Source organism: Chiloscyllium punctatum, chromosome 40 (genome assembly GCF_047496795.1).
Source record: "Chiloscyllium punctatum isolate Juve2018m chromosome 40, sChiPun1.3, whole genome shotgun sequence".
Lineage (NCBI taxonomy): Eukaryota > Metazoa > Chordata > Chondrichthyes > Orectolobiformes > Hemiscylliidae > Chiloscyllium > Chiloscyllium punctatum.
The window spans coordinates 15,174,060-15,193,578 of record NC_092778.1 but is presented as its reverse complement, the minus strand read 5'-3'; the positions used below and the strand labels follow the sequence as shown (position 1 = coordinate 15,193,578).

The following is a 19,519-nucleotide window of genomic DNA, read 5'->3' as shown; positions in this document are numbered from 1 at the left end:
AGCAGGCAGATACACTGACATTTTGCGACGCTGACATTTTGATTCCAGTATTGTTTTATTTCGGTGTGATAACATTAACAAACTGTGCTTTACAGCTTGTCATATACGTATCCATCAGCATGGGCTGCCTGAATATTTATTTGCATGTTGCACTTTACGCTTTGTACAAACCTCGGCGTCTCTGGTTGATAATATAGACAAATCATTGCCAATTAAGTATTCGGGGGATAAAGAGAAAAAATTGTGGTTAAGACCTTTTAATAAGAGTTCTGGGCAGGTTGGCAATTTCCAGCCGCTGAGGGAAATGCATTTCCCAACAATTTGAAACATGAGTTTTCCAAAGGTTTCAAATATATACGGGATTATAAAACCGATCGGTAGAATTGCTTTCTGCAAATATTAGCTGCTAAATCTATGTCTTTGCTTCATTTTCTGATTTGACTATTCTTTTGGGGATTAATTAAGGGGCCCTGAAGACCTTGTAACAGTGACACCTGCTGCCTGTCCGTGGAATTGGCGTCGTGGCTTTAATCGGGGTTCTCTCAGTTGAAGAGAGAGGTGCAAAGCGTTAACTTTTCAGTAAACCTCCCGCCCACACACACACACACATACAGTATAGAGGGGGCTTCCCACAGAGTTATTAAAGTCAGGGTAAAGTTTCATGTAATGCAGAAAGATTAGGGGAACAAAACCATGTTCCCTCAACCACTTTGCAATTCCTTGACAGAGGGGTACAGTACTCTCTTGGGGGTGACTGTCAGTGGCGATGGGATTGTGATTCATCTTAATTTCTGAGGACAGGTAAATCAGAGTGGGAGATGGTCATGGACCTCCCCTTTTCCTTGGTCCCATCAAGTTCCTGTCAATGTGTTGCTACTGCCTCTAAGCCTCTCAGTGAGACGGCGTTCACTACCTTGTACTCCCCATCCCAGTTAGAACATTAGCAGACTGAGTCAGGATTGAGAGTCCACTGATGTCCAGCTGATTGAGGTAAATTCTGGCTGGAATGGCCCAGCCAGCTAGTTAATGTATCTGTGTTTGTAAAGCTGTGAGTTATCAGTGGCAAAATCCATCCAGACTGAAATAACTGCAAAGCCCTAGCGCACTGCTTGCAAATAACCTCTTTTTCTTAAAAAAAATAGCCAGTGATAATAATTGACAAAATATATTATGGCAAAGACGCCCTCTAGCCACATGGAATAATCATGGCAAGAAGTGTTAAGGCCTGGCTGTATTTTGTTTTAAACTGGTACTAAAATTTTCCCTGAAAAGGAGTGAGACTCAGGTTTTACAAATGAAGCATAGATTAAGACACGCAGTGACCGTGGTATTGTTAATGAGGGCTCTAAGCAAAATTGTAAATGGCAACTCAAAATTGTCACTATTAAAAACGCTCATGTGTAGGGGTTTCCAGAACAGTGGATTTTGAAAGCCTTGTGTTTTTCATATTGTCACTTTTCATCTCTGCTTTTGTGGACATTTGCAGACCTGTTGAATAAGTTTGAATTATATTACTGCTTATTTAATTCCGGCCAATATTTTATCCCATGACCATCTGAGAGTTTGTAGCTTTCACATTGGATGCTCTGTTTCCTGTAGAACAACAGTGACTGCATTTCAAAAGTATTTCACTTACTGTGATGTATTTTGACGCTCTCTGTGTTTGTGAAGGTGGCAATGTAAATGCAAAATGTTGCAGATGCTGGAAGTCTGAAATAAGAATGAAAAGTATTTGCAAAGCCTAGCAGGACTGACAAAATGTACAAATTCTTTCAGGATCTGACGGAAGAGGTGGGGATAGAATGTTTCCCCTTCCTGGTGATTAGAATGAAGATAGTAATGACAGCAAGGGATATAGGGACAGTAGGAGAAACGCAATAATATCAAAGTAGATGATCAGCCAAGATCTGTTTGAATGACAGAACTGTCTCTATGGGCCAAATGGCCTACTTCTGCTCCTTTATGTTCCTGTATGTAGTATCACCTGTGGAGAGGGAAACACAATCTCTAAAGAAGGATAATTTTCTACTCAAAATGTTAACTTTGCTTTTTTCTCCACTGATGCTGCCAGACATGATGTGTTTCGCCAGCACTTTCGGTCTGCTGTAAATGTAAGTTCCTTCTTTAATGATTAAACTTCTCTGAAGCAACCTAAGTTTTTTTTTGGAGAGGTCAAGTTAGTTTTCCAAAATAACACGCTGCTACTGGGACAAAAACAGGAATTGCTGGAAAAACACAGCAGGTCTGGCAGCATCTGATGACAGAAATCAGAGTTAACGTTTCAGGTCCCGTGACCCTTCCTCAGAACCAAAGACCCTGCTTTAAAATGTGTAAACTCCACACAGACAGTGGCCCAAGGCTGGAATCAAACCCAGGTCCTTGGTGCTGTGAGGCAGCTGAGCTAACCACTGCTACCCAAACTTCAGAACAACATCAGTTTGATTCATGCACAAAAATAATGAGGATTGTTCACTCTGTGTGTAAGGCATCCTGCTGACCAGCAAGCGGAAAATACTGACCAACACTGAGAAAGCTGTCAGTCTGGCAGGTATTCTTGTGGAGTAGTCGGAAGGTGAGGTATGTAACTGTACTCCTGTCTGATAAATGCAGTTAGCTTAGAGTGAACCTCCAAGACCAGGAAATTAAACAAACTATTTAGGTCAGGAAATACAGGGCCAAAATTAACTCTTCCAAGTCAACAATGAAAACAGAATGGTGGAGAAACTCAACAGATTCATCATACCCATGGAATGGTAAAGATAGATTCATGTGTTAGACAGAGCTCCCTCACCAGCAGACTGCTGCTTTTATACGGTTCGTGGGACCAATTGGTCAAAGTCAGCGCTGATCCTGTCACAGAGGATTTCCATTTTAAACTTTTGGCCTGTTTACACTCCTTTTTAATCTTTTGTTTTCTCCACCATTAACAACCCCTTCATCATTTCCACTGAGCCTGCTCATTTAGGTGCTGAGTTGGATGTGTATGCTGCTTCACCACGAACAACTATTGCCACTTTCTTTGTAAACAGTACTGTCCAGAGCCACTGCTTGGAAGTAACAGAAGTGAGAGAAATTGCATCTTTTTATTTCTCAAAGACTTTCTTCTGATGTTCCAAGGGAGAGGTGGTGGCAATTGGGAGAGTTATCTTGAACCCCGTATTCTGGGGACATAAGTCCAAATCATAGATGATGAAATTTGAATTCAATAAAAAATTAAGAGCTAGTAGCTACGATTGATTGTTATAAAAACCCATCCGGTTCACTTGCGTCGTTTAGAGAGGGAAATCTACTGTTTGGTCTGATCTACATGTGACTCCAGATCCGCACAGTGTGGCTGACTCTTAACTGACTTAAAGTCAGAGAATCATAGAGATGTACAGCACAGAAACAAACCCTTCAATCTAACTCATCCATGTCAACCAGATATCCTAAATTAATCAAGTCCCATTTGCTAGCATTTGGCCCATATCCCTCAAAACCCTTCCTATTCAGTAACTATCCAGAAGATTTTCAAATCTTGTAACTGTACCGGCCTCCGCCACTTCCTCTGGCAGTTCATTCCATACATGCACCACCCTCTGCGTGAAAAAATTGCCCCTCAGGTTCCTTTTAAATTTTTCTTCTCTTACCTTAAACCTAGGCTGTTCAGTTTTGGACTCCTCATGAAAGAAGACCCCAGCTATTCACCCTACCCATGCTCACCTTGTGAGCAATAGATGCTGGCCAGGATAGTGATAAACAAAGTCATGTAAAGCTTATAAAGGCCTTAGTGGTTAAGGAGAGAATAGAAAGGAAATATTTAACTCCAGCTGCATCTATCATTGGTTACCCCACCATGATACAAACTGCAGGAGCCTGACTGTGAGCCTGCTCCTGAGCTTTCACAAATTCCAGGAGCCAATTCATTTCTCTTGAACCAGCTACTGGAATAAAAGCAGGATGGGTTCAGCAGTGTGAACTTGGGGAACCAATGCAAGGGCATTGGCCACTGCAGCCTGATCTACAACAGTGTAATGATAGCTGGCTCATGGACTTAACAGAGAGGAACAATCTCATGCCCCATCACGGCTGTACAGGGAACGATAAATCAGAGAGTACGTAGTAACACAAAAGTCATGCAATTGCGAAACAACTCAGTGATTAGTGTCAACTGCTATTTCACAAAATTAGTTGCTATTTTGTAAATATTATGCTATCTATCCATGAATGGCCTGCACAAGCCCGTATATGTCGGAAAGAGCAGCAGAACCTAGGAATCCAACTGCTTCAGTTCAGTGCACTCAATGCCAGCTCGTTTTCATAACCTGTTTCTCAATGCTTCATCATTCACTGCTTATAATCTTTGCCGTCACGACTTCTTTCCATTTTGAGCACATTTACATTTTCTTTCTTTTCACATGCCTCAGCAGTCATGTATGAATACTTCATCGTTTTGTAGCCTCCAGCTTGTTTCCTCAGCTAGTATTTTTTACGCTTAAGCAGGTGAATTCTTTAGTTCAGAGACCAAGATTTATGACTGACACAATCTCACTTTAAATGCAATACCTTTAATGAGAATTTTAAACATGGTGGTTTCAATTAATTCACGCAGTTACTCTTCAGGTGGTCAACTGAGATGACTGTAAGTCACGTTTTTTTAAATTGTCTGTCTGTCAGAGGCTCATACAGCACAGAAACAGACCCTTCAATCCAGCTTGTCCATGCTGACCAAGTTTCCCAAACTAAGCCAGTCCCATTTGCCCACATGTTGCCCATACCCCTCTAAATATTCCTTTTCATGTAGCTGTCCAAAATGTCTTTTAAATATTGTAACTGTAACTGCATCTACCATTTCCTCTGGCAGTTCATTCCAGATACAAACCACCCTCTGTGTGGGAAAAATGGCCTCTCCAAGTGTGTTATATAAATGCTTTCACAATTAGTTATTTTGTAGTGTAGAAGTAATCTTAATACGATGACTGTGTCTAATGATGTTCAAAGTGTAAAATGGAATATTTTTCTAATACTTAGAAGTAAGATCAAAATGCAATAACCAAGTTATGAGTGATGTGACACTAGAAGGCGATTCAGCACTTGTGACATACATCAATATGAACCTGATAACCCTGAAGAATTAAGGTGTTGTGTATCTTGGTTTGTCATTCAATTATTAAACTACAATTGCAAGAACATTCAAGTCCCAAGAAATTGGTGAAAATCTGCCAAATGCTTTGCTTATTGGCTATAAACAGTTTTGCATCATTTTATAATTAAGAGCATATGTTGAATTCTTAACGTTATAACTGTAGATCTTCCTGCTTGATTCACCGGGACTCTTCCCATCAAACCATATGTGTGTTTTCCTGAATGTTCCTTGGTGTGTCTTTTTCAAGGATTTACATGCAGTTTGTGAATGAGTTCCCTGGAATTCCCTTCTGAAGGCATTGTGGATGTACCTAGAGCACGTGGACTGCAGTGGTTCAAGAAGGCAGTTCACCACCACCTTCTCAAGAGCAACTAGGGTGAGCCATAAATGCTGGCCCAGCCAATGACACCCCCATCCTGAGAGTGAATAAGTCCTTTTCTGAGTGCATATTTGTTAGTTGGTTCCATGATCAGCTGGTGGTTGGTTCACATTGCCCCAAGTTTCCATTGGCTGAGTCACATAAGGATGTCTTTCTGTCCCACTGTGGTTACCCATCTGGCTTTGATCAATTTGCTGTCATTAAACATTTCTCTTTAAGATATTTTCTAATCAAGCTGTTCAGAGGTTTCTTTTTATTTAAAAAATATACTTTATTCACAAATTATCTATAAGTAAATGCAACGTGTATAAAACAATTCCATGCAGACTGCGCAGAAAATACAGAGGAATTTTGACATTCATCATTGGAACTTTGTTCTATTTGCAACAAAAAAAAGGCATTGTTTAATATGAAAGAAAACTATTTACATTCTCATTGAGGCTATATGGTTATAATACAGCAGGGTGTCTCAAAACATAACAGACCCTCATTATATTTGACAGAAAGACCTGTTCAGAGATGTTATGATACATCTCTGGAGAAGGTGGGACTTGAACCCAGGCCTCCTGGTCTAAAGGTAAGGACAGTACCACTGTCCCTCACCTGAGGCATGGTTACCCTCAGGTCAAATTCACCACCAATCATCTCTCTATCGCATCCTCTGGGACTATGGCAATTTTACCGTAAGAGCCTCACTGTTCTCTTTAAATTTGAATTGTTTGACTCAATTCAGCAGTATAACTGCAATTTACATGTGAAGTAATTAGCATGTATTATACCCATCTGCTTTGTGCATTACAAATATTGCTGTAAAATTATAGGCCGCCTGTTAACTCTCTCCTTACAAAAAATACACATCTGTCATAAAATGCTATATTTTGTTAGTCTAATCCTTTGTTCCCAGATATTAGTCATGCTTTAATTTTAGTATTAACATAATTCAATCAAAATTTTGTCCTTGCCTTCCATAATTTTGCTCTAGAGCTTTTACACTCTTATAACTGGCTGAATCTGAAGGCACTTACTTCCTTTCAAGTTTCAGATCTCACAGTCTGGCATTACTCGGTTTATGACTCACCATCAAGTTTGCTCTTGGGCATGGGGAGGCTCTTCGACATTCTTTTTATGAACTGTGACACAGAAAGTTGAGTGTGACCGAGAGAAGTGATAGGCAGAAAACGCACACTAAATGTTCTCTTTTATAGAATAGAGCAGGTATGCGTGCTTTGTGTAACAGAAATTAATTAAGGTGCAGGAGGAATTCTGCAAATCCTTGACTGCTCCCAGTGACAAGATATAGCACACAGCAAGCAGTGAGAGAGTGGGAGCTCACCAACATGACTTCATTTAAATGAAAAGAAATATAGCCATTAACTAAAAATGATTGAATTTTCATTAATTAGCGTGAGAATTGGATATTGAGTGAAAACTGAAAATAAGATAAGGCTTTAGTTTTCTCTGTAAAGAACTATTTAAAACCCTTGCTGTGAAGGAGCCATCGGGAAATAGTGACCATTGTATGATATAATTTCACATTAAACTTGAATGTGATATCGTTCACTCTGAAACTAATGTCTTAAATCTAATGGTATGTCTATGGTGGATGGGGATGAAAACAGGGAAAGATTTGATGGCATTGTCTATTATTTAAGGAAGCATGAGATGGTCTACATTGGATATGCATTCCTTGAAGGCACAGGTACCCAGTGTGAAAAGTAAATCAATTGCGGCTAACAAAAGAAGTCAAAGATTGCATTATATAAAAGGAAATGGTGTATAAGTCTGCCAGAAAAAGTGATAAGCCTGAGCACTAGAAACAATTTTGAAAATGATGGCCAAGAAATGAATAAAGGCAAGGAAGAGAAACTATGAGTGCAAACTAGCAAGGATTATAAAGGTATAAAGACAGAGAGGCTCCACAGGTCTGGTATCATCTGTGGAGAGAAATCAGAGTGAACATTTCAGATTCAGTGACCCTTCCCAGAGGATCTGATTTGTTTAAGATTTTCAACATCCGCAATTCTTTCAATTTTTATTTCAGATTATAAAGGTAGTGAAGACTGGAGAATGCATAGCGGAGAACAGAGAAATGGTGTAAACATTATATAATTACTTTGTGTCTATCTTCATTGCCCATGATACAAAAAACATTTCAGAAGTATTAGTGAGATTGAGGAACTGAAAGAAATTAGAATTAGTGAAGAGATAGTGTTGTAAAAGTTAACAGGAATGAAATTTGATCTCTACCCTACTTCATTGAAGGATGTGGCTGTAGAAATAGTGAATGCACTGGTTTATTTATTGCACAGGTTCCTGCAGACAGGAAAGTAGCAAGTGTAACCCCAGAATTCAAGAAGGGATGGAAAAGGAGAATGAAGAACTACAAACCAATTAGTTTCAAAGAATGGGAGGTGATCAAATTGAAACTTACAAAGTTCTTTCGGGGTGGGATAGAGTTTATGTTACATTGTCAGGCTGCAAGTACCTAATTGGTTCTTTAAGGTCTGATTAAAATGATTACAAGAAGAAATTGGTGCTTAAATACATAGAAAATTTATTAGCTTAATCTACTCACGATGTATACAAACTCATTAGTGAATCTATTAGCTTAAAATACTTTATAAACATGCAAACTAATGAATCTCACTGTCTTTCAGCTCACCAGGAGCTGGAGATGGCTGGCACTTAGAGCTCTAGTTCATGATTCCATGGTCCCAGTGTGACGAACCTCAGCCTGATGGTGAATGTCCAATGAGTGGGGCAAAGTCCCTGACATTTATACTGTTCTGAATCTAATGTCGCATGCTGTCTCACCAGTTCTTAGCACTCTCTATATTTTTCCAGATATTCTGTTGTGCAGAAACAACTCCAAATGTATCTTTGTCAAATGCACAGTAGTCTGGTTCCCAGGCCCCAGCTGAGGCTAGTGCAGTTACTCTCTAGCCAAGGCAGGGTTTTTTTTGCACAAGAATGCTTCCCTTGTAATTTTCCACTTTCTTCAATTGCTCATTGTCATGTCCAACTAACCCGAGTGATTAATCTGCAGCAATCTGGTTTGGAGATTTCATTTTTTTAAGCCCAACACTGCAGCTGTACATAAAGATGTTTCCTGTGGTTGGTGAGCTTAGAACTAGGGATGTTATCTCAGAATAAGGGGTAGTGAGGAAGAATTAGTTCCCTCAGAGATGGGTGAATCTTAAGAACAAAAACAGAAATTGCTGGAGAAACTCAGGAGGTCTAGCAGCTTCTGTGGACTGAGAAAGTAGAGTCAACATTTAGAGTCTGGTGACCTTCTTCTGCTCTGGCCACTGAGTTTCTCTAGCTGTTTCTGTTTTTCTTTCAGATTTCCAGCATCTGCAGTTCTTTGTTGTTTGTTGAATGAATCTATGGAACTCTCTACCCTACAGGGCCGTGGAAGGTCAATCATTGAGCAGGTTCAACACAGAAATGTGTTATTTTTGGACCCCAAATTTCCAAGGGGTTCTCCCAATCTCTTGCTACAACTTTAATAGAAGATTAGGTGAAGCCTCACAGCATCAATGGTTCAATGTTTGTACCATTTTACCGTGAGATGGGATTATCACCAATCGTCAGTCAGCGGATTCACAACAATAACTAGAAGATTAGTTTTGGGATCTCTCCGGTCTTAATGTTTTTGGAACTGCCATTATTAATCCAAAGGTGATCCAGAAACCTTCAAGTTTAACATTTTCACCCTTGTTTTCAAATTCCACAATTGGCTTGGTTTTTGTAATCTCCTGCAACCCACAGAGCTCACAGGACATAAGTGCTCCTTTAATTCTGTCCTTTTTACATCTCTGTAATACCTAAAACCTACCTTTCATTAAGCCTTGAGCTAACTGGCCTAATGGTCCAAACTTTCTCAGGCGGAACTAAGTTCCAACAGAATTATTCAGCATTTTCTCAATCTGCATCTTCCTTCCGCCTGCCCTCCTAATCTGTCATCTGGGTACTGGTAAAATCTGAAGCAATATCTCCTAATGTGACTGGGTATCATACTTTATTTTTCATGTACCTGTGAAATGCCTTGGAATGTTTTATTACGTTAAACGTAAATTGTTCATGTTATTATGACACTGCTCCACCATAGGCAGTTCCACCTTCAGCTGCTGAGGCCTAGGCTGTGAAATTCCTACCTTAAAACAACACTGTACTTTGCATTGCATTGGTTCCTTTTAAAGTGGTCCTTAAACTGGTCTCTCTGATTCTAGTATATCCAACATAGCTCAGTCTCAAATTTCATTTGATAAAACAGTTTGGCATATTTCACTACATTTCGAGTTGCTAGAGAAATTCAAAAGGTGTGTTCTTGCAAGAGACAAATTAAATTTGCTCATCTTTCAGCTCTCAATTTAATAATGCTTAATACATTTTAAATCTCATGTCTTTTGAGAAGTGAAAGAATACTTGCAACATGGTTTTGGGACACCATTTAGGATGAAAGAGAACCCTGAAAGCATTATGATACAAAATTTGAACAATTCTGATGAATAATGATCCTTTAATATTAAATCCAAAATATAGCAAAGTAAAAATGAAGACAGAGCTACCAATATATCTCTTCTAAAATCTGAAAATTAACATAAGGTTAAAACTTGAAACTTTAAAAAACTATTTCTAAGATTGAAATAACTCTGTGGTTTCTCTGGAAGACTTCACTTGCTCACCCCATTGTCCTTTATTATTCTAATCATGTGTATACAGTGACACTCAGCATTTAAATTGCTTTGGATCTCTTTGTCGTTGCATGAAGATCATTCGGAGAATTCAACAGAGGTCTTCACCCCAGAGTATGCATGATTATCGTCTGAATTCAATCAGCATTTCACTCCTCTTTATACTTTTGCATTTATTGGTGCAAATGAGTGCAGGCAAAAACAAAATGTCACTGGAAGTGTAGTGGGTGTTGGGCAACAGGAGAGAAGTGTTAGCACAATTTGCTTATTTAAAATGTCAGCATAAATTGGGTTGGAAGGATAGAGCTAATATTTTCCTTCATTCAGTCATGAGACAGTCGAGTTGCTGGAGAGGCCAACATTCATTGTCCATTCCTAATTACCCTTGAGACGTTGGCAGTGAGAGCTCTTTCATAAAACTGTTGCAGTCCACTGTCCAATGGTAACTCTAAGGATGTTGATGACAAAATTCAGTGATAGCTGCTGTAGGTGTACTCTGTGCTAATAATTGTTTGAGCTTTGCTAAAGAGACACAACGTGTAATCTTGCCTTGATGAAGGAGCAGGACTCCGAAAGCTAGTGCGTCCAACTAAATCTTTGGACTATAACCTGGTGTCATGTGATTTTTAAGTTTGTCCATCCCAGTCTATCACCAGCACCTTCAAATCATGGCCTTGATGAGAGCAAGACAAAGAGCTTCAACTTCATGTCTCTTTACAGCAAGGTTTTACTCAGTGCCGTTAGGAAGGAGTTTCAGCTTTTTGATTCTGTAGTGGTGAAGGAATAGGAATAAAGTTCCAAGTCAGGGTGGTGTGACACTTAGAGAAGAACCTGCAAGCACAGTATTTCCATATGCTCATTGTTCTTTTCCTTCTAGGTGACGGAGGTCTTAGATTTAGAAGGTGCTTTCAAAGAAGTCCTGACAATTGCTACAGTGTATCTTATGGATATTACAGACTGCAGCTATAGTGTCCCATTGTTGGTGATGGTGAATGTTTGAGCTGGATAGGGTACCAGTCAAAAGGGTGGCTTTGTCTAGGACATTATTGACCTTCGTGAATATTTTTGAAATTGTACTCATCCAGAAAAGTGCAGATTGTTCCATGCAACTCCTGACCTGTGTCTTATAGATGATGGAAAGCTTTCAAAGAGTCAGAGGTGAGTCAGTCATGGCAGAATATCAAGCTTCTGATATGTCTTGTATCCACAGAACTTATGCATCTGGTCTAGTTTAGGTTCTGTTCAATGGTAACGCTAAGGATGTTGATGACAGAATTCAGTGATAGCAATACCATTGAATGTCAAGGGAAGATGGTTAGATTTCCTCTTGTGGTCATTGGATGGTACTTCTGTGGCGTGATTACCACCTACCAATTCCAGTGCTTGAGTGCTGTCCAGTGTTTTTACATGTAGTCATGGACAGCTTCAGTATTTGCGGGTTCACAATTGGAGCTGAACATTGTGCAATCATTACCGAAATGTCCCACTTCTGACCTTCTGATGGAAAGAAGGTCATCATTTAGAGTGTACCACACAGCAGTGTGTACAGCATGGGATATTTATTGTGTGTGAGCATGTGATTGCATGGTAGCAGTTACATGACTACAGCAAACCCGAGAGGTCAAATTCACAACTAATCTTGGAGGAACTGTTGGGCGAAGTTCACAGCACAGAATCAGATAAGTTAATTGTAGTTTTAAGTCTGTCCATGAGAAAGGCTGCAGTAGTGAGTATAGTGGATTCTTTCTTTATTATATGTTTTTGGAGATAAGTCTCTTGATTAAACTTAAAATATAAGCCATAGCTATCAATTTAACCTGGGGCAGTGTTTGTAGAGGAATAAGACGGTGTTATTTTCTGGATCTGTAGATTGTGAAAGAGCAAAAATGGTCTTTGCAGTGAGATGTACTTCTTGTCAAATGTGGGAGTTTAAAGAGAGTTTAAGGGTTACTGCGGATTATATCTGCCATAAATGCTGTTGGATGCGAATCTTATCAGATCGAGTGGATCGGTTGGAGAGACAGATAAAAGCGATGAGGAATTGCAACAGCAACAGTATATGATGGATGGCAGTTATAGGAAGGGGGGAAAGTCTCAGATACAGTCACATAGATGGGTTAACTCAAGGAAGGGTAAGAGAGATAGGCAGCTAGTGCAGGAATCTTTTGTGGATGTACCCATTTCAAACAGGTATGCTGTTTTGGAAAATGTAGAGGGTGATGGATTCTCAGGGGAAGGTAGCACGAACAGCCAAGTTTCTGGTATTGAGACTGGCTCTAATGCAACAACGGGTACTTTGGTTTCCAAGAGATCAATCGTGTTAGGGGATTCTGTAGTCAGAGGTACAGACAGACATTTCTGTGGCCAGCAGAGAAAAAGCAGAATGGTGTGTTGTTTCCCTGGTGCCAGGATCAAGGGTGTCTCAGAGAGGGTGCAGAATGTTCTCATGGGGGAGAGGGGCCAGCAAGAGGTCATTGTCCACATTGGAACCAACGACATTGGAAGGGAAAAGGTTGAGACTCTGAAGGGAGATTACAAAGAATCAGGCAGAAATTTAAAAAGGAAGTCCTCAAGGGTAGTAATATCTGGATTACTCCCAGTGCTACGAGCTAGTGAGGGCAGGAATAGGAGGATAGAGCAGATGAATGCATGGCTGAGGAGCTGGTGTATGGGAGAAGGATTCACATTTTTGGACCATTGGAATCTCTTTTGGGGTAGAAGTGATCTGTACAAGATTGTACCTAAATTGGAAGGGGACGAATATACTGGCAAGGAAATTTGCTAGTACTGCTTGGGAGGGTTTAAACTAGTAAGGTGGGGTTGGGGGAGGGTGGGGAGGTAGGGTGGGGGGTGGGACTTAGGGAGATAGTGAGGAAAGAGATCGATCTGAGACGGGTACAGCTAAGAACAGAAGAGTGTCAAACAGTCAGGGCAGGCCAGGTCAAGGTAGGACTAATAAATTAAACTGCATTTATTTCAATGCAAGGGGCCTAACAGGGAAGGCAGATGAACTCCTAACATGGTTAGGAACATGGGACTGGGATATCATAGCAATTACGGAAACATGGCTCAGGGATGGGCAGGACTGGCAGCTTAATGTTCCAGGATACAAATGCTACAGGAAGGATAGAAAGGGAGGCAAGAGAGGAGGGGAAGAGGCATTTTTGATAAAGGATAGCATTATAGCTGAGCTGAGGGAGGATATTCCTGGAAATACATCCAGGGAAGGTATTTGGGTTGAAATAAGAAAGGGATGATCACCTTATTGGGATTGTATTATAGACCCCCCAATAACAGAGGGAAATTGAGAAACAAACTTGTGAGGAGATCTCAGCTATCTGTAAGAATAAGAGGGTAGTTATGGTAGGGGATTTTAACTTTCCAAACATAGACTGGGACTGCCATAGTGTTAAAGGTTTAGATGGAGAGGAATTTCTCAAGTGTGTACAAGACAATTTTCTTATTCAGTATGTGGATGTACCTACTAGAGAAGGTGCAAAACTTGACCTACTCTTGGGAAATAAGGCAGGGCAGATGACTGAGGTGTCAGTGGGGGAGCACTTTGGGGCCAGTGACCATAATTCCATTAGATTTAAAATAGTGATGGAAAAGGATAGACCAGATCTAAAAGTTGAAGTTCTAAATTGGAGGCAGGCTAATTTTGACGGTATTAGGCAAGAACTTTCAAAAGCTAATTGGAGGCAGATGTTCGCAGGTAAAAGGACAGCTGGAAAATGGGAAGCCTTCACAAATGAGATGAGAATCCAGAGAAATTATATTCCTGTTAGGGTGAAAGGGAAGGCTGGTAGGTATAGGGAATGCTGGATGACTAAAGAAATTGAGGGTTTCATTCAGAAAAAGAAGGAAGCATATGTCAGGATAGATCGAGTGAATCCTTAGAAGAGTATAAATAAAGTAGGAGTATACTTAAGAGGGAAATCAGGAGGGCAAAAAGGGGACATGAGATAGCTTTGGCAAATAGAAGTAAGGAGAATCCAAAGGGTTTTTACAAATATATTAAGGACAAAAGGGTAACTAGGGAGAGAATAGGGCCCCTCAAAGATCAGCAAAGCAGCCTTTGTGTGGAGCCACAGAATTTGGGGGAGATCCTGAATGAATATTTTGCATCAGTATTTACTGAGAAAAAGGATATGGAAGATATAGACTGTAGGGAAATAGATGGTGACATCTTGCAAAATGTCCAGATTACAGAGGAGGAAGTGCTGGATGTCTTGAAACAGTTAAAGGTAGAAAAATCCCCAGGACCTGATCAGGTGTACCCGAGAACTCTGTGGGAAGCTAGAGAAGTGATTACTGGGCCTCTTGCTGAGATATTTGTATCATCGATAGTCACAGGTGAGGTGCCAGAAGACAGGAGGTTGGCAAACGTGGTGCCACTGTTTAAGAAGGGTGGTAAAGACAAGCCAGGGAACTATAGACCAGTGAGCCTGACGTTGGTGGTGGGCAAGTTGTTGGAGGGAATCCTGAGGGACAGGATGTACATGTATTTGGAAAGGCAAGGACTGATTAAGGATAGTCAACATGGCTTTGTGTGTGGGGAATCATGTCTCACAAACTTGATTGAGTTTTTTGAAGAAGTAACAAAGAAGATTGATGAGGGCAGAGCAGTGGATGTGATCTACATGGACTTCAGTAAGGCGTTCGACAAGGTTCCCCATGGGAGACTGATTAGCAAGGTCAGATCTCATGGAATACAGGGAGAACTAGCCATTTGGATACAGAACTGGCACAAAGGTAGAAGACAGAGGGTGGTGGTGGAGGGTTATTTTTCAGACTGCAGGCCTGTGACCAGTAGAGTGCCACAAGGATCGGTGCTGGGCCCTCTACTTTTTGTCATTAACATAAATGATTTGGATGCGAGCATAGGAGGTGCAGTTAGTAAGTTTGCAGATGACACCAAAATTGGATGTGTAGTGGACAGCGAAGAGGGTTACCTCAGATTACAACAGGATCTTGATCAGATGGGCCAATGGGCTGAGAAGTGGCAGATGGAGTTTAATTTAGATAAATGCGAGGTGCTGCATTTTGGGAAAGCAAATCTTAGCAGGACTTATACACTTAATAGTAAGGTCCTAGGGAGTGTTGCTGAACAAAGAGACCTTAGAGTGCAGGTTCATAGCTCCTTGAAAGTGGAGTCACAGGTAGATAGGATAGTGAAGAAGGCATTTGGTATGCTTTCCTTTATTGGTCAGATTATTGAGTACAGGAGTTGGGAGGTCATGTTGCGGCTGTACAGATCATTGGTTAGGCCACTGTTGGAATATTGTGTGCAATTCTGGTCTCCTCCCTATCGGAAAGATGTTGTGAAACTTGAAAGGGTTCAGAAAAGATTTACAAGGATCTTGCCAGGGTTGGAGGATCTGAGCTACAGGGAGAGGCTGAACAGGCTGGGGCTGTTTCCCTGGAGCATCCGAGGCTGAGGGGTGACCTTATAGAGGTTTACAAAATTATGAGGGACATGGATAGGATAGGACAGAGTCTTTTCCCTGGGGTCGGGGAGTCCAGAACTAGAGGGCATAGGTTTAGGGTGAGAAGGGAAGGATATAAAAGAAACCTAAGGGGCAACTTTTTCACGCAGAGGGTGGTACGTGTATGGAATGAGCTGCCAGAGGAAGTGGTGGAGGCTCGTATAATTGCAACCTTTAAGAGGCATTTGGATGGGTATATGAATAGGAAGGGTTTGGAGGGATATGGGCCGGGTGCTGGCAGGTGGGACTAGATTGGGTTGGGATATTTGGTCGACACGGACGGGTTGGATGAAGGGTCTGTTTCCATACTGTACATCTCTATGACTCTATGACTATATTTGTACATGATTTCAATTCAATCCAAACATTCATCTCTTTGTACAAAAAAAGTAAGCATCATCATGGACATTTTGAATTTGCTAAGTTACCATATGCTATAATGACTGCGCTCATACATGAGCAGTTATTTGTTATTCCACTTAAGCTCGGTGATATACGTGCACTGCAAATGTGATCTTTAAAGTGTTTGTGTCCACCCCAGTCCAACACCGGCACCTCCAAATTATGGCCTTGATGAGAGCAAGACAAAGAGCTTCAACTTCTCTTGACAGCAAGGTTTTACACAGTTCTATTCGAAAGGAGTTCCAACTGTTGGCCATTTCCCCAACCTCTGCTGGTTGGAATAATATATTGTCTGATTCAGTTTTAAAATGTATTCAACTGACTCTTCTGATTTACATTGCTGCCTTAGTCACTGTCGCCTTTCATTGCTCTAGCTGTATCTTTTCATTTTGTGAGTTCAGCATCAAAATTTCTTTGTGTTCCTGCTGTTGGACTCTCTCTGTCTTGCACCGTTTGTCTGTCAGCCAATGTGCCTGCGAAACACTATTGATATCTCCTGGGGCATATAGAGCAACTGGTCAAAGCTTTTAACTTGCTTCTGCTGAGACGAATGGCGTTATCTTCTTGTCAAGTATTTCACATCTTCAGATTTGGCACAGAACTGGGTTTTAAGACTAACTTTTCCTCTAAGAGTGAGCATTGTTCTATTACAGAGTCCCATCTTTACCTTTAAGGATTTATCTTTGAATTGCCATTTTGTGTCATATTATATAGGTCTATGAAGCTCATAATGTTGCAGGAAGGAACAGCATCTGTCTGTCCTTCCCATATGTTTGATGTTCATGTTCTGCTGTCTTTATCAAAATAGTTACAAAAGGTTTTACTCCTTTAGATTTGTAGTCGCCAACCTGCTGTAAAGTGTAGATTGAACTATCTGAATCTTCATCTGACATCCCTTTGGTACCAATTCGATTTGTCTGAATTGCTGTCTGTCGTCATTGTAACAATAATCTTTATTGGCTTGTTTGTCTGCTTCCTAGCTTTGTGTGCAGAATGGTTTTGCCGCTTATAGTGAAAACTCTTTTTTTCCTCTATGCTGGACATGCTCCGTGCAGGGTGGCTTAGTGGTTTACACTGCCACCTCATAAAGCCAAGGTCCTGCATTCGATTCCAGTTGTGGTGACTGTCAATGTGAAGTTTCCATGTTCTCCCTGTGCCTACATGGTTTTCTGCCAGGTGCTCTGGTTTCCACCCCCATATGTACAGTCAAGGTGGATGAGCATGTCAATTACAGGAGTGGTTGGGTGTGGATGGGATGCGTTTTGGAGGGTTGGTGCAAACTTGATGGGCTGAATGGCTTCTTTCTCCACTGTCGGGATTCTAAGCTTTATGTGATGAATAATTGCTTTGTAGTACAGATCATTGAAGGTTTTCAGCTTGCACACATCAGAACTAGGACACAAGATAAAGATGGATAAAAAGGACACCGTTTTATCCAGCATGAGAAGAGGTTGCTGAGTGGTTGGGCTATCTTTGATATGGAGCAAGAACAGTTAATTGTCATTCTTAATTCACAGGTTAGGTTGTACTCATGGGAATGCATCAGAAAGCTATCTCCATGATCTGCTTTTTATGAAAAAGGTGCAATGTACGTACAAATTCCTTTTGCCTTCATATAAAGGGTTTTGTGCACAAATAATTAGCTTCACGCATGCATTGCACTGCAAGTCCAACCAATGGTCTGAAACTTGTTTTGTGTAACTCTTCAGAGATTCTGGTCTATTTAATCAGTGATTTCCAATAACAGAGTCAAATCTAATGGCGAATATCATTTGTGAGGCTTGCAAGCATGGCTGGTTGTGCACGAGTGGCCTGCTACCAGCTGTGAATGGTCACTCGGATGTTCTGTTTAATACAGTCTGCCAGTCATTGGGATGTCCAGCCTAAATGCCTGGCATCACACCGTCATTGAAACTCACTTGTCACATTCCTCATTTGTGTGCTAGGCAAAACATCTGTTTGGCTTGGCAGCCACATCCTGTTAGTGGAGAAAACTTGTGGGTTTACTGCATGGTGAGAAAGCTCACTTCACCTATTGTGGCACCTTCCCCTTCCAGGAGAGTCTGAGGTAGACTGGGCACCACAGTCCAAAGATATGCAGATTAGGTGGAATGGCCATACTAAATTGTCCAGGGATGTGCAGGTTAGGTGGGTTGGTTATGTAAATGCGGGGATAGGGTGGGCATGTGTGTCTGGGTGGCATGCTCTTTGGAGGGTCAGTGCAGACTTGATGGGCCGAATGGCCTCTTTCCACACTATGATTCATTGTTCAAGGTCCAAAGTGGTTCACACAGCCCTTGTCATGAGTGCTTGTGAAATACTGTGAGTAATGATTTGCTTAGACCATCTGTTATCATGCAGGATAGCTTTGATATGCGACATTACATATTGATCAATGACTCTTTTACACTTTGGTTCCTATATTTAAATACGTGCCACTCATATGTAATGTTCCCTTGGGATTCAAGCACACCCTCAAAGCTTTGAAATGTTCTGCCATGCATTTTTCTGCTTTTCTGAGAGATTTATAGTGAAATAGATGATGAAGCAGTCTTTTCCCAGCTATGGTAAAAATGTAGTGATTTGTAACTGTTCTGGCTTGCTCAACAAATTCATTCCTATTTTATATTTCTGCCATTGTGTAAGTTCAGTATATCACCATATCCACTGTCACTTGACCAGGAGCTGGTAAGGGGGGGGAAGCTGCATCTATTTTCTTTTTAACTAGTGGTTTAACTGTGTCTTGTTTTGCTGTTTTCATTTTTTTAGCTTTGCACATATCTGCGAGTATCTGTAACTGGCTTATTACAGCTTTGCAGCGGTCACCTCAGTACTACTTCCATTATTCCATGTTTCAGATATGCAATTTCAGTAGTGTGTTGAATATAACATTTGTGAACTGAATTTCAAGTGTGCGTGTGTGTGTGTGTGTGTGTTCATGGTAGAGGTCACATGGCTATGACAAGATGCATGTTTCGGCTAAAGGTGTAATGAGGTTTCAAGCTGCGGGTCCTGGTGAAATCCAAGTTGGGCAATGAACAGTATATTATCAAGTAACTGCTACTTATAGAACCATCAGAAATACCTTCCATCATGTTAATGATTCAGAGTAGACTGATAGACTGGTGTATGGCCAAATTGGACCTTCCTTCATTTTGTAGACATCAGTTTTCCACTTTATTGGTTAGATGGCAGTGATGTAGTTGTCCTTGGCTAGACACATAGCTAGTTTTGGAGCACAAATCTTCAGCAATGCATTTAGATACTCAGTTGTGTCATATGGAGTGAATGAAAATGTCTAAGGTCCAGTTTCTGTGATGGTGGGGATCTCGGGAAGGAGTATACACTTCGTAATTCTGGCTGAAGATGATTGCAAATGCTTCCAGCCTGTTATTTGCATTGTTGTAATGGGTTCCCTCCCCTGTGA

At 40.8% G+C, this 19,519-nt stretch overlaps 1 protein-coding gene across 12 annotated transcripts in view; it reads left to right on the top strand.

Annotated features, from left to right (window-relative positions):
- Positions 1 to 19,519, top strand: part of slc29a4a (solute carrier family 29 member 4a) — a 266,290-nt gene that overhangs the window by 120,905 nt on the left and 125,866 nt on the right. The window contains exon 1 of one of the 12 annotated variants that reach the window (XM_072559346.1): positions 970 to 990. The exons of 10 other annotated variants lie outside the window; for them this stretch is intronic. The gene's annotated coding sequence lies outside the window, so the exon portion shown is untranslated. Of the gene's footprint in view, positions 1 to 969; positions 991 to 2,092; positions 2,112 to 19,519 lie in introns of those variants that run through there. One more of the 12 variants, XM_072559347.1, reaches the window with a different exon arrangement.